Raw genomic sequence first — 12,858 nt, forward strand, 5'->3', positions numbered from 1 at the left:
CGGTATATTTGAAACGGCAATAAAAACTAAACGAGCAGCGATAGAAATACACCATTTGTTGCAATATGCTTGGGACAACAGTACATTTTCAGGCAGACAAACTTTCGAAATTACAGTAGTTACAATTTTCAACAACAGATGGCGCTGCGGTCTGGGAAACTCTATAGTACGATATTTTCCACATATCCACCATGCGTAGCAATAATATGGCGTAGTCTCTGAATGAAATTATCCGAAACCTTTGACAACGTGTCTGGCGGAATGGCTTCACATGCAGATGAGATGTACTGCTTCAGCTGTTCAATTGTTTCTGGATTCTGGCGGTACACCTGGTCTTTCAAGTGTCCTCACAGAAAGAAGTCACAGGGGTTCATGTCTGGCGAATAGGGAGGCCAATCCACGAAGCCTCCTGTATGTTTCGGATAGCCCAAAGCAATCACACGATCATCGAAATATTCATTCAGGAAATTAAAGACGTCGGCAGTGCGATGTGGCCGGGCACCATCTTGCATAAACCACGAGGTGTTCGCAGTGTCGTCTAAGGCAGTTTGTACCGCCACAAATTCACGAAGAATATCCAGATAGCGTGATGCAGTAATCGTTTTGGATCTGAAAAATGGGCCAATGATTCCTTTGGAAGAAATGGCGGCCCAGACCAGTACTTTTTGAGGATGCAGGGACGATGGGACTGCAACATGGGGCTTTTCGGTTCCCCATATGCGCCAGTTCTGTTTATTGACGAAGCCGTCCAGTTAAAAATAAGCTTCGTCAGTAAACCAAATGCTGCCCACATGCATATCGCCGTCATCAATCCTGTGCACTATATCGTTAGCGAATGTCTCTCGTGCAGCAATGGTAGCGGCGCTGAGGGGTTGCCGCGTTTGAATTTTGTATGGATAGAGGTGTAAACTCTGGGGCATACGACGATGCGTTGACGTTGGCGTCATTTGGACCGCAGCTGCAACACGGCGAACGGAAACCCGAGGCCGCTGTTGGATCAACTGCTGCACTAGCTGCGCGTTGCCTCTGGTTGCCGTACGCGGTCGCCCTACCTTTCCAGCACGTTCATCCGTCACGTTCCCAGTCCGTTGAAATTTTTCAAACAGATCCTTTATTGTATCGCTTTTCGGTCCTTTGGTTACATTAAACCTCCGTTGAAAACTTCGTCTTGTTGCAACAACACTGTGTTCTAGGCGGTGGAATTCCAACACCAGAAAAATCCTGTGTTCTAAGGAATAAACCATGTTGTCTACAGCACACTTGCACGTTGTGAACAGCACACGCATACAGCAGAAAGACGACGTACAGAATGGCGCACCCACAGACTGCGTTGTCTTCTATATCTTTCACATCACTTGCAGCTCCATCTGTTGTTGAAAATTGTAACGACTGTAATTTCGAATGTTTGTCCGCCTGAAAATGTACTGTTGTCCCAAGCATATTGCAACAAACGGTGTATTTCTATCGCTGCTCGTTTAGTTTTTATTGCCGTTTCAAATATACCGGTCATTTTTGAAACACCCTGTATAATTCAACGTCAACATCGTTTGTTGGAGGTCTTTGTAGTCGGCACATTACATCGGCGTAGTATATCTAGACGTAATACTGGACAGCTCTCTAACATTCATGAAACATCATGATATAATTGGACGAAAAGTTAAAATTACGGAAGGAATTCCCAGAAAATTCCATTACAAGCTGGAGAGCACAAGAAGATGCTTTACGCGTAACGGAATTACCGACTGTGCACTGTGTTGCCAACTGCTGCAATCCTGGGTGGACTAGAAGCAGTCTTATAAGCAAGGTAGTTGTACAGTTGAATGACAAAATGGTAATTATCACCATAACGCTAAAATCATTACTGTGGTGATCCTGCCCACTCGTCTCTTACTGGGTCCCTAAAGGATTGTGCTTTCTTTGATAGCTATACAACAGTTCAAACAAATCACAAAAATGGTTCAGATGGCTCTGAGCAATATGGGACTTAACACCTGAGGTCATCAGTCCTCTAGAACTTAGAACTACTTAAACCGAACTAACCTAAGAACATCACACACGTCCATGCCCTAGGCAGGATTCGAACCTGCGACCGTAGCAGTCGCGCGATTCCACCTGCTCATGACTAGGAAATATAGCTAATCAGTAGACAACTAATGGTGGCTGTTAAAAGTATTTCAGTATTTTAAAACCCCACAATTTCCCTGTTGCCAAAGATTCTTTGTGTTCCTTTTTTATTTTTTATTTTTCAGGCTTCTATGCGCGTACATTTTAATCAGTGGCGCTCGATTCGGAGGTAACTAGTTCGAATCCCATTGGCAGAAGAGATTTACACCGCCTGTCGTATATGTCTGTCAAGGGGTGGAAAACCACAGTGCCAATTCCTAACCGGCAGATTTTGCGACACTACCATAGAAAATTCTCAAACCTCTGTTACTCATGAGGAGAGGGCACGTGACACAATTTATTGCGATTCGTCCGTGAATGGGGACGTTAAGCTCAAAGACTCCCTTGGCGTTAATCGAAAGGAATAGGCTATGCGCTGGCAGCATCATACAACACGGGACATAGTACCTCACTGTACACACAGCCGTTACAGTGATCTTCTCTCAACATATGTAGTTAAGATACAACTCCCATACAACACAGGGAATGGGCCATTGGATGCCGAGGAAGGATAACCTTTCCTTGATGAAATAAAGTAATTTATGTCTCGGTTGCAATTAGGTACTGAAATAATTTCAGAGGCGACAAGTGGAAACCTGTGCTGGACAGTGATTCGAGAACGAATTTCCCGCTTCTCGCGAACGGATGCCTTGGCCGCCACGGCTATGTGAATATGATTCCTGTCCGATCCAAATTCGCAACAACAGACACAGGGTGCTACGTCAGTAGTGTGCGGCAAGATGGGAATTTGGCGCGGTCGAGAGTCCCGGTAGACGAGAAGATCAAGGCGACTCTTCGTGAGAAGTGGGAAATTCCATTTACAGTCCCTACCCGGCAGAGGTTTCCATTTGTCGCCAATGCAATTGCTTCAATGCATAATTGCAACCGAATCATAAATTGTTTCATTTCATTTCACTTCACCATGTATATGTACAGGTTAAGGACAATGAATGGTGTCTGTTCTCTCGAATATATCCAAAAAACAAACACCACACACAGATATCAATTAAAGAAATATTAATAATTTTAATTAAAGGGTGTCAAAAATCTTTCCAATAAAAAAGACACCCCACACACCCACACACCCACACACCCACGCACCCACACACCCACACACACACACATACATACATACACACACATACACATATACATACACACATACACATACACACATATGTACACACATATACACATATACATACATACATACACACATACATACATACACACATATACATACACATACACACACACAAACACACACACACACACACACACACACATATATATATATATATATATATATATATATATATATATATATATATTGTTGTCTTCAGTCCTGAGACTGGTTTGATGCAGCTCTCCATGCTACTCTATTCTGTGCAAGCTTCTTCATCTCCCAGTACTTACTGCAACCTACATCCTTCCGAATCTGGTTAGTGTATTCATCTCTTGGTCTCCCTCTACGATTTTTACCCTCCACGCTGCCCTCCAATGCTAAATTTGTGATCCCTTGATGCCTCAGAACATGTCCTACCAACCGGTCCCTTCTTCTTGTCAAGTTGTGCCACAAACTCCTCTTCTCCCCAATTCTGTTAAATACCTCCTCATTAGTTATGTGATCTACCCATCTAATCTTAAGCATTCTTCTGTAGCACCACATTTCGAAAGCTTCTATGCTATTCTCGTTCAAACTATTTATCGTCGATGTTTCACTTCCAAACATGGCTACACTCCATACAAATACTTTCAGAAACGACTTCCTGACACTTAAATCTATACAAATTTCTCTTCTTCAGAAACGCTTTCCTTGCCATTGCCAGTCTACATTTTATGTCCTCGCTACTTCGACCATCATCAGTTATTTTGCTCCCCAAATAGCAAAACTCCTTTACTACTTTAAGTGTCTCATTTCCTAACCTAATTCCCTCAGCATCACCCGACTTAATTCGACTACATTCCATTATTCTCGTTTTACTTTTGTTGATGTTCATCTTATATCTTCCTTTCAAGACACTGTCCATTCGGTTCAACTGCACTTCCAAGTCCTTTGTTGTCTCTGATAGAATTACAATGTCATCGGCGAACCTCAGTGTATTTATTACTCCTCCCTGGATTTTAATACCTACTCCAAATTTTTCTTTTGTTTCCTTTGCTGCTTGCTCAATATAAAGATTGAGTAACATCGGGGAGAGGCTACAACCCTGTCTCACTCCCTTCCCAACCACTGCTTCCCTTTCATGCCCCTCGACTCTTAGAAGTGCCATCTGGCTTCTGTGCAAATTGTAAATAGCCTTTCGCTCCCTGTATTTTACCCCTGCCACCTTTAGAATTTGAAAGAGTGTATTCCAATCAACATTGTCAAAAGCTTTCTCTAAGTCTACAAATCCTAGAAATGTAGGTTTGCCTTTCCTTAATCTATATTCTGAGATAAGTCGTACGATCAGTATTGCCTCACGTGTTCCAACATTTCTGCGGAATCCAAACTGATCTTCGACGAGGTCGGCTTCTACCACTGTTTCCATTCGTCTGTAAAGAATTCGCGTTAGTATTTTGCAGCTGTTACTTATTAAACTGATAGTTCGGTAATTTTCACACCTGTCAACACTTGCTTTCTTTGGGATTGGAATTATTATATTCTTCTTGAAGTCTGAGGGTATTTCGCTTGTCTCATACATCTTGCTCACCAGATGGTAGAGCTTTGTCAGGACTGGCTCTCCCAAGGCCGTCAGTAGTTGTAATGGAATGTTGTCTACTCCCGGGGCGTTGTTTCGACTCACGTCTTTCAGTTCACGCAGTATCATATCTCCCATTTCGTCTTCATCTACATCCTCTTCCATTTCCATAATATTGTCCTCAAGTACATCGCCCTTGTATAGACCCTCTATATACTCCTTTCACCTTTCTGCTTTCCCTTCTTTGCTTTCCATCTGAGCTCTTTATATTCATACAAGTGGGTCTCTTTTCTCCAAAGGTCTCTTTAATTTTCCTGTAGGCAGTATCTATCTTACCCCTAGTGAGATAAGCCTCCACATCCTTACATTTGTCCTCTAGCCATCCCTGCTTAGCCATTTTGCACTTCCTGTCGATCTCATTTTTGAGACGTTTGTATTCCTTTTTGCCTGATTCATTTACTGCGTTTTTATATTTTCTCCTTTCATCAATTAAATTCAATGTTTCTTCTGTTACGCAAGGATTTCTACTAGCTCTCGTCTTTTTACCTACTTGATCCTCTGCTGCCTTCACTACTTAATCCCTCACAGCTACCCATTCTTCTTCTACTGTATTTCTTTCCCCCATTCCTGTCAATTTTTCCCTTATGCTCTCCCTGAAACTCTGTACAACCTCTGGTTTAATCAGTTTATCCAGGTCCCATCCCCTTAAATTCCCACCTTTTTGCAGTTTCTTCTGTTTTAATCTATAGTTCATAACCAATAGATTGTGGTCAGTCCACATCTGCCCCTGGAAATGCCTTACAATTTAAAACCTGGTTCCTAAATCTCTGTCTTACCATTATATAATCTATCTGATATATATATATATATCGGCAGAACGTATCCCTTGAAGCTTCCCAGCAAACGATACTGTGTTACTCTTCCTTTCAACAGGCTGGCCCAGAAAACTTTTGTAATATTCTATTAATAGTTATGCAACTTGTGCAAACTCTTCAGACAGCAGACCACCGAGACCGATTGCAATTCGGCCAATCACTTCTGCCACAGATTGCTGAGGATACGAAATTCACAGCCTGCATTTTATTTAAAAATGAGGCAAGATTCACAAGCGATGGCATAATAAATTGTCACAATACTCTCGTGTGGATAGATGCAAATCCTTGAACAAATGTGGAAGTAAGCCGTCAGATCGCTTCAGCCTTAATGTATGGGCAGGAATTGACGGCGACACTTACAAAACAATACAATTTACCAGGTTGATTCACAGGTACTGTGTGTAGCCGATTTTTGCATGATGCATTACAAGGGCTATTGGAGAACGTTACCCCGACAGAAAGACAACGACTGTGGCTAGTACACAACTGGACACATCTCATTTCCTACGATTCGTGCGACTGTACCTCACCGCACTATTTCGTCGTCAATGGCCTAATCGAGGAGGTCCAATAGTGTGGCCTCCCCATTTACTGGACCTAATCCACTCGGTTTCTGTCTATGGGGATTTAAATGCGTTGCTGATCTCCAACCGATTGACAATGTACAGATGTTGCAACAGCATGTGAACAATTCGTGACATGCAATCCTAGCGAAACGATGTGTATTTGAAAGTGCATGATTCACTGCGAAGAAGAGCTGAAAGATGTGTCAGGACGCGTGGTAACCACATGCAGCACTTCCTATAGGTTCTACTTCTACTTAACAGACAGATGGGATTCAGAGGACTGATTGGGCCATAACTCAACAGACATATAGGATCTTCTCTCCTTGTTTTGACCAATACCACCTCCAACGAGAATATGAGAAACTTTTTTTAAAACACCCTGTCAATTATGTAAAACTATTTTTGCACACACCTGGTACATTACTTTGTGACTTGGGTCTGTAGAGAAACATTTAGGTAATAAGAATGTTTGGAAGCACCATTCTACAAGGAAGCATCATTCCACCTGTAACCTTCCCATTATATGTTTCTGTGTGAAATTTCGCTAAACTTTACCTCCTGCTCTATAAAAAGTGCACTTATTACCAAAACTATGTCCTTACAAACTGTTATCCAACTTAAACTCGTATGCTAATTTGACTAAACGCCATCTAATTTGCATTGAATTGCTACTGGTCTAAATACAATATTTCTTTATATTAAATACGTAACTGAAGTAAAACTATAATATTATCTTGTAACTCTTCCATTTGGTCCATGTTTGCATAGAAAAACAGTAATATCAGGAATTGAGTCCACCTTGATGCAAAACACCTTGTTATTCGTTTATTTCTTTATTATCCCAAACTAGTTTCGGCGACAAATATCACCACCACAGTGTTTTTTTTTAATCTAAAACATGCAGAAAATGGCATGGTTGTACAAACACAGTAAAACATTTTTACATTTTTTCAAATCGTCTCTTGAAATATAGTTTTATATTGATACTTTCATACTATCTTATTATTGTATGTTGCAGCATGTTTTAAGCAATTATCGCCGCTGTTTGTGACATATTTTCTGTGCTCTTTTTTTCTGTTGCCGTCTTTTCACTTAGCGAACATCATGTCATCTGCAACCATGTGAGTGGCTGTTAGTAAACAATACGAAGTTCACCGTTTAGTATCTGTTTACTAACAGCCGCTCACATGGTTGCAGATGACATGATGTTCACCAAGTAAAAAGACGGCAACAGGAAAAAAAGAGCACAGAAAATATGTCACCAACAGCGGCAATAATTACTTAAAACATGCTGTAACAAACAATAAATAAGGTAGTATGAAAGTATCAATATAAAACTATATTTCAAGAGACGATTTGTAAAAGTGTAAAAATGTTTTACTGTGTTTGTACAACCATGCCCTTTTCTGCATGTTTTAGATTAAAAAACCCCACTGATGGTGGTGATATTTGTCGCCGAAACTAGTTTGGGATAAAAAAGAAATAAACGAATAACAAGGTGTTTTGCATCACGGCGGACTCAATTTCTGATATTACTGTTTTTGAAGTAAAACAGTTATTTGGCCCTAATCCAAATTTCCACTTACCTCGCGCTTTGATTACATGATGCAGATTTCTCGAAAGCACAACAGCACAAAACAAGCAGGTAGCGGCTAAACTAGATTTATATTTATAAATAAATATTCAAACTGTTGCGTACTGTACGGTGCAATGTGGTAACATGTAATGGTGACCCTTCTTTAAAACGTCGGATGGGGAAAGTAACTATTCATATGAAGTGATATTCCAGGCCAAAGATTTTAGAATTAAATATGTATTCAAAAAGATAGAGTAAAATTTCGCGTGATCTTCACAAATAACGTTGCTCTGAACAATACTATGCTTAAGAAAGTGAACTATGATTTAAAAGGGTACAATGGTAACAGAGAATTTCTATGAAAATCAAGCATCTCAATCAGTTGATATATTAATGCATGATTCAGGGAAGTGGGGTGGTCTTTCTCTTAGCTCTGAGGAGGTTAAATCGCTGTCAATTATTATTCCGGCAAACTAATTGGGCAGTACTGCAAGCTTACCTCAAACTAGTTCTCTTCATAAATAATAACATTGCTCAAAATTTGTGTTCTTTTCGGCTTGCAATATATACATCATATTCATCCTTTCTGTCTTTTATAATAAATCTTTCTTCATTTAATAGATATAATCACAAGTCAACACAGCTTTCCTGAATCCGCCCATCACCTACCACACTTCAACTAAGAATGTATCAAACTGCTCAGAGGCAAAGACTGTGCCACAACAAGACCAAAGATTGCATAACATTAACATAACTTGCTCTCTCTTTCTGACGTGCACATCGATAACCTACAAAAATCAAAATGACTTGCCGACCTTACACATCATACTAAGGTTTTCCATTGAATGCTCTAGTGGTAATGGTGGAAAGAGGTTTAGTGGAGAGGCAGGAGTTGTACCCTGCCCGGATGAAAGTTCTGCGTCGTTCCTCTGTTTACATTTCTGACTGGCAGAGGCGCTGTTGTCCATTTCAGTGTTCTACAACTCGCTTTTTCTCATCCTCCCGACAAAAGTTCCTGTGGGAGCTCACAAAGGGCGGAGCTGCCGGTAAGAGTGGGAAGGCAGCATTTGACCAGGACACGGGGGTACAGACAGTACAAATACACCCGTTGCTGTTGCTTTGCTCCGGCTGCAGGCAGCAGTCAAATGAGCCCACGGCGGCACGAGGCAGCGTGGCGCCGTCTCCATGGCGACGTCCATTGTGGGGAAGGACGGCTGTAGCTACTCTGCTCGATTACTCGCCCGCCTGCGCTGCGCTGCGCCAATCCCGTAATAACGCCGGTGCGCAGTCTTACGTAAGGCTGGGCGAACGCCACGCGGTGGCCGAGTTAGCCTACCCATACATACCACAGGGGTCCCACATAAAACCTCTACGCTTCACGCCCGAGATTCAAGTAACAGTGAACTTGTAATGTTGATGCATTAAGTTGTTCTGAAGGCAGTGCTGATATTCAAGATAATAAAAGCGGGTTAAAAGCTGCGAGCTATCTGGAGAAGTTATCCTTGCATAACTGACTATTTATTTTAACATTGATCATTGTTCCGTTAAAATTTCAGCATATTTAACTTGATTCATAACTAAACTGGTGCCTTATTTAGGATTGTGAAAATGTGAGTTTGTAATCTTTTGGAACACACAAAATATGGAGCCAAGATTGGGAGACTGCATACAACACTACATTCATAAAATAACACACGAAGAACGTTGAAACACACGCAAGAGGAAATTAACCACAACCAACAGATTCAATTTCCACCCAAAGAAGTTACGGTCATAGTGCAACCATGTCCGTCATAAAATTACCACACAGTGATGTACTAAATCCATACTAATTGACTAATTGTCTGTGAAATCTTCTCGAAAAAATAGCTGAAGGCTACTTTGATGATTACACCACATGCTTCACGTGGTCAACTTGGTTTACACAAAGAGTGTAACTCCACAATAATTTTGATAATTAATATAAATTTCATCGAAACGCAATTTACAAAAGAAAAACCTCGAACTGGTTACTGTCGTCGTACTATTAACCTGATGGGTCAAACAATTATATAAGCATGTGGTACTGGTCTCACAAAGTACACCCCACGTGGGTTGAACATAAAGAAAAGTAGCTATATTGAAAAATATTGTCAAGACGAGACGTTTTAATCTCACGCATATTCGCATTTAAGATTGATGATCTTAGTTAGCGTTATGGATCATCAACACTTCCACCATGCTCACAAAGTAGTGACAAAGCAACTACTGGAAGATATTCTGAACTTCACACTCGAATTAAAGTGTGTTGCAATTTAAGATAACATAAGATATTTTAGAGCTAAACCTGAAACAAAGGTGAATAAATTTCCAGTGAGGCTGAACTTAAGAAATCCATTGTCCTACGCGCTTAGCCGGAGATCTAACCACTTCAGACGCTCGCAGTGGACAGATTGGCATGGGCGCCTACCGAGGGTGCCTCACAGATTCAAACGGAAGTGGCCAGAGAGGCAGCTTCCTATACCAACATGACAAGGGACAGACAGGACCATACCAAGAATAGAAACCTCTTTGCTTTTAGAAAGCGTAGCTACCTTTTCCGACGTTGGTCCTACTGTTCTCTGGCAGACAGGCTTGTCTGCTACCATCAAGCATGAAACTAGAAATATTTGCTCATTCATCCTTTCAAATAGAAGGGAAGGGGGATGACAGTATCTTATAATATACACTATATAAAAGAAAGCGCATGTAGGTTCCATATGAGACTGTGTGACATGAATTACATATAAAATGTAATCTAAAGTGTATTAGTGTGACAGATAGTTCTTGCTTATGTGTAAGAGTAACACATTCCACTGCTCAGTCTCCTCCCAGATAGTCAGAAACACCACAGTAAATTTAGAAGTGGAACCGCGTGACTGCTACGGTCGCAGTTTCGAATCCTGCCTCGGGCATGGATGTGTGTGATGTCCTTAGGTTAGTTAGGTTTAAGTAGTTGTAAGCTCTAGGGGACTGATGACCTCAGATGTTAAGTCCCATAGTGCTCAGAGCCATTTGAACCATTTGAAGTGGAATTTGTGCCGTAAATGACAACAGATTTAAGAAATTAACATGAAAGGAATCCAACAGACTTTTCAAACTTACTAAAAAACGAATAGATAATAGGTACGTTAAAAACGATATTGCAGAGCCAGAGTTACTCTGAGCTGCAATGCAATTTTCCTTTGGACACGCATGTGTGTCTGAAAGAACAGGCACTATGGCGACTACAGAAGTTATGAAATACATGAAATGTATTTGCTCTTGCAGATATGGACAATTATCAGCTGTATAATACAGGGTGATTCAAAAAGAATACCACAACTTTAAAAATGTGTATTTAATGAAAGAAACATAATATAACCTTCTGTTGTACATCATTACAAAGAGTATTTAAAAAGGTTTTTTTTCACTCAAAAACAAGTTCAGAGATGTTCAATATGGCCCCCTCCAGACACTCGAGCAATATCAACCCGACACTCCAACTCGTTCCACACTCTCTGTAGCATATCAGGCGTAACAGTTTGGATAGCTGCTGTTATTTCTCGTTTCAAATCATCAATGCTGGCTGGGAGAGGTGGCCGAAACACCATATCCTTAACGTACCCCCATAAGAAAAAATCGCAGGGGGTAAGATCAGGGCTTCTTGGAGGCCAGTGATGAAGTGCTCTGTCACTGGCTGCCTGGCGGCCGATCCATCGCCTCGGGTAGTTGACGTTCAGGTAGTTACGGACAGATAAGTGCCAATGTGGTGGCGCTCCATCCTGCTGAAATATGAATTGTAATTGTAATTGAATAGCTCTGCGAGTCGATTTTCCTGGGCTGCGAACAAATGCTTGCTGGATGCGTGCTACATTTTCATCACTCGTTCTCGGCCGTCCAGAACTTTTCCCTTTGCACAAACACCGATTCTCTGTAAACTGTTTATAGCAACGTTTAATACACCACCTATCAGGAGGTTTAACACCATACTTCGTTCGAAATGCACGCTGAACAACTGTCGTCAATTCACTTCTGCCGTACTCAATAACACAAAAAGCTTTCTGTTGAGCGGTCGCCATCTTAGCATCAACTGACGCTGATGCCTAGTCAACAGCGCCTCAAGCGAACAAATGTACAACTAAATGAAACTTTATAGCTCCCTTAATTCGCCAACAGATAGTGCTTAGCTCTGCCTTTTGTCGTTGCAGAGTTTTAAATTCCTGAAGTTGTGGTATTCTTTTTGAATCACCCTGTAGAATAACGACAGTGAAAATTTGTGCCGGACCAGGCCTCGAAGTCGCTTTTCGCTAGCACTCGCCTTACCATTAGGCTGTACGAGCACGACTCACGGCCAAACCATACATCGCCAACCTAGTGTTTACAATCTCCAATCGTACATTCATATGTATATTCCTGGTTTGTCAAAAATATTCATTATCGTCATTCTGATGGTTGTCCATATTTACAACTGCGAACATATTTAATGTATTTCATAACGGCTGTAGTCGCCGCAGTGCGTGAATGCATGTCCGAAGGAATATTGCACTGCATTTCGTAATAACAAAGGCACTCTGCTGACACCGGGCAAGCCAATTTCAATTAAAAATGTCTCCCCTGTACGGGAATATATATTCATGCTCATAAATTAAGGATAATTGCAGGATGTGGTGTCACACAGCGTGGCACTAAGGAAGACTGGCGCCAATAGCATAGCCACATAGCGAACACACACGACACAGATCTGCAAATCCACTATATTGGTGATGTTGTTTTGGTCTTCAGTTCTGAGACTGCTTTGATGCAGCTCTCCATACTACTATATCCTGTACAAGCCTCTTCATCTCCCAGTACCTACTGCAGCCTACATCCTTCTGAATCTGCTTAGTGTATTCATCTCTTGGCCTCCCTCTACGACTTTTACCCTCCACGCTGCCCTCCAGTACTAAATTGGTGATCCCTTGATGCCTCAGAACATGTCCTACCAACTGATCCCTTCT

This window comes from Schistocerca serialis, chromosome 4, assembly GCF_023864345.2.
Source record: "Schistocerca serialis cubense isolate TAMUIC-IGC-003099 chromosome 4, iqSchSeri2.2, whole genome shotgun sequence".
Lineage (NCBI taxonomy): Eukaryota > Metazoa > Arthropoda > Insecta > Orthoptera > Acrididae > Schistocerca > Schistocerca serialis.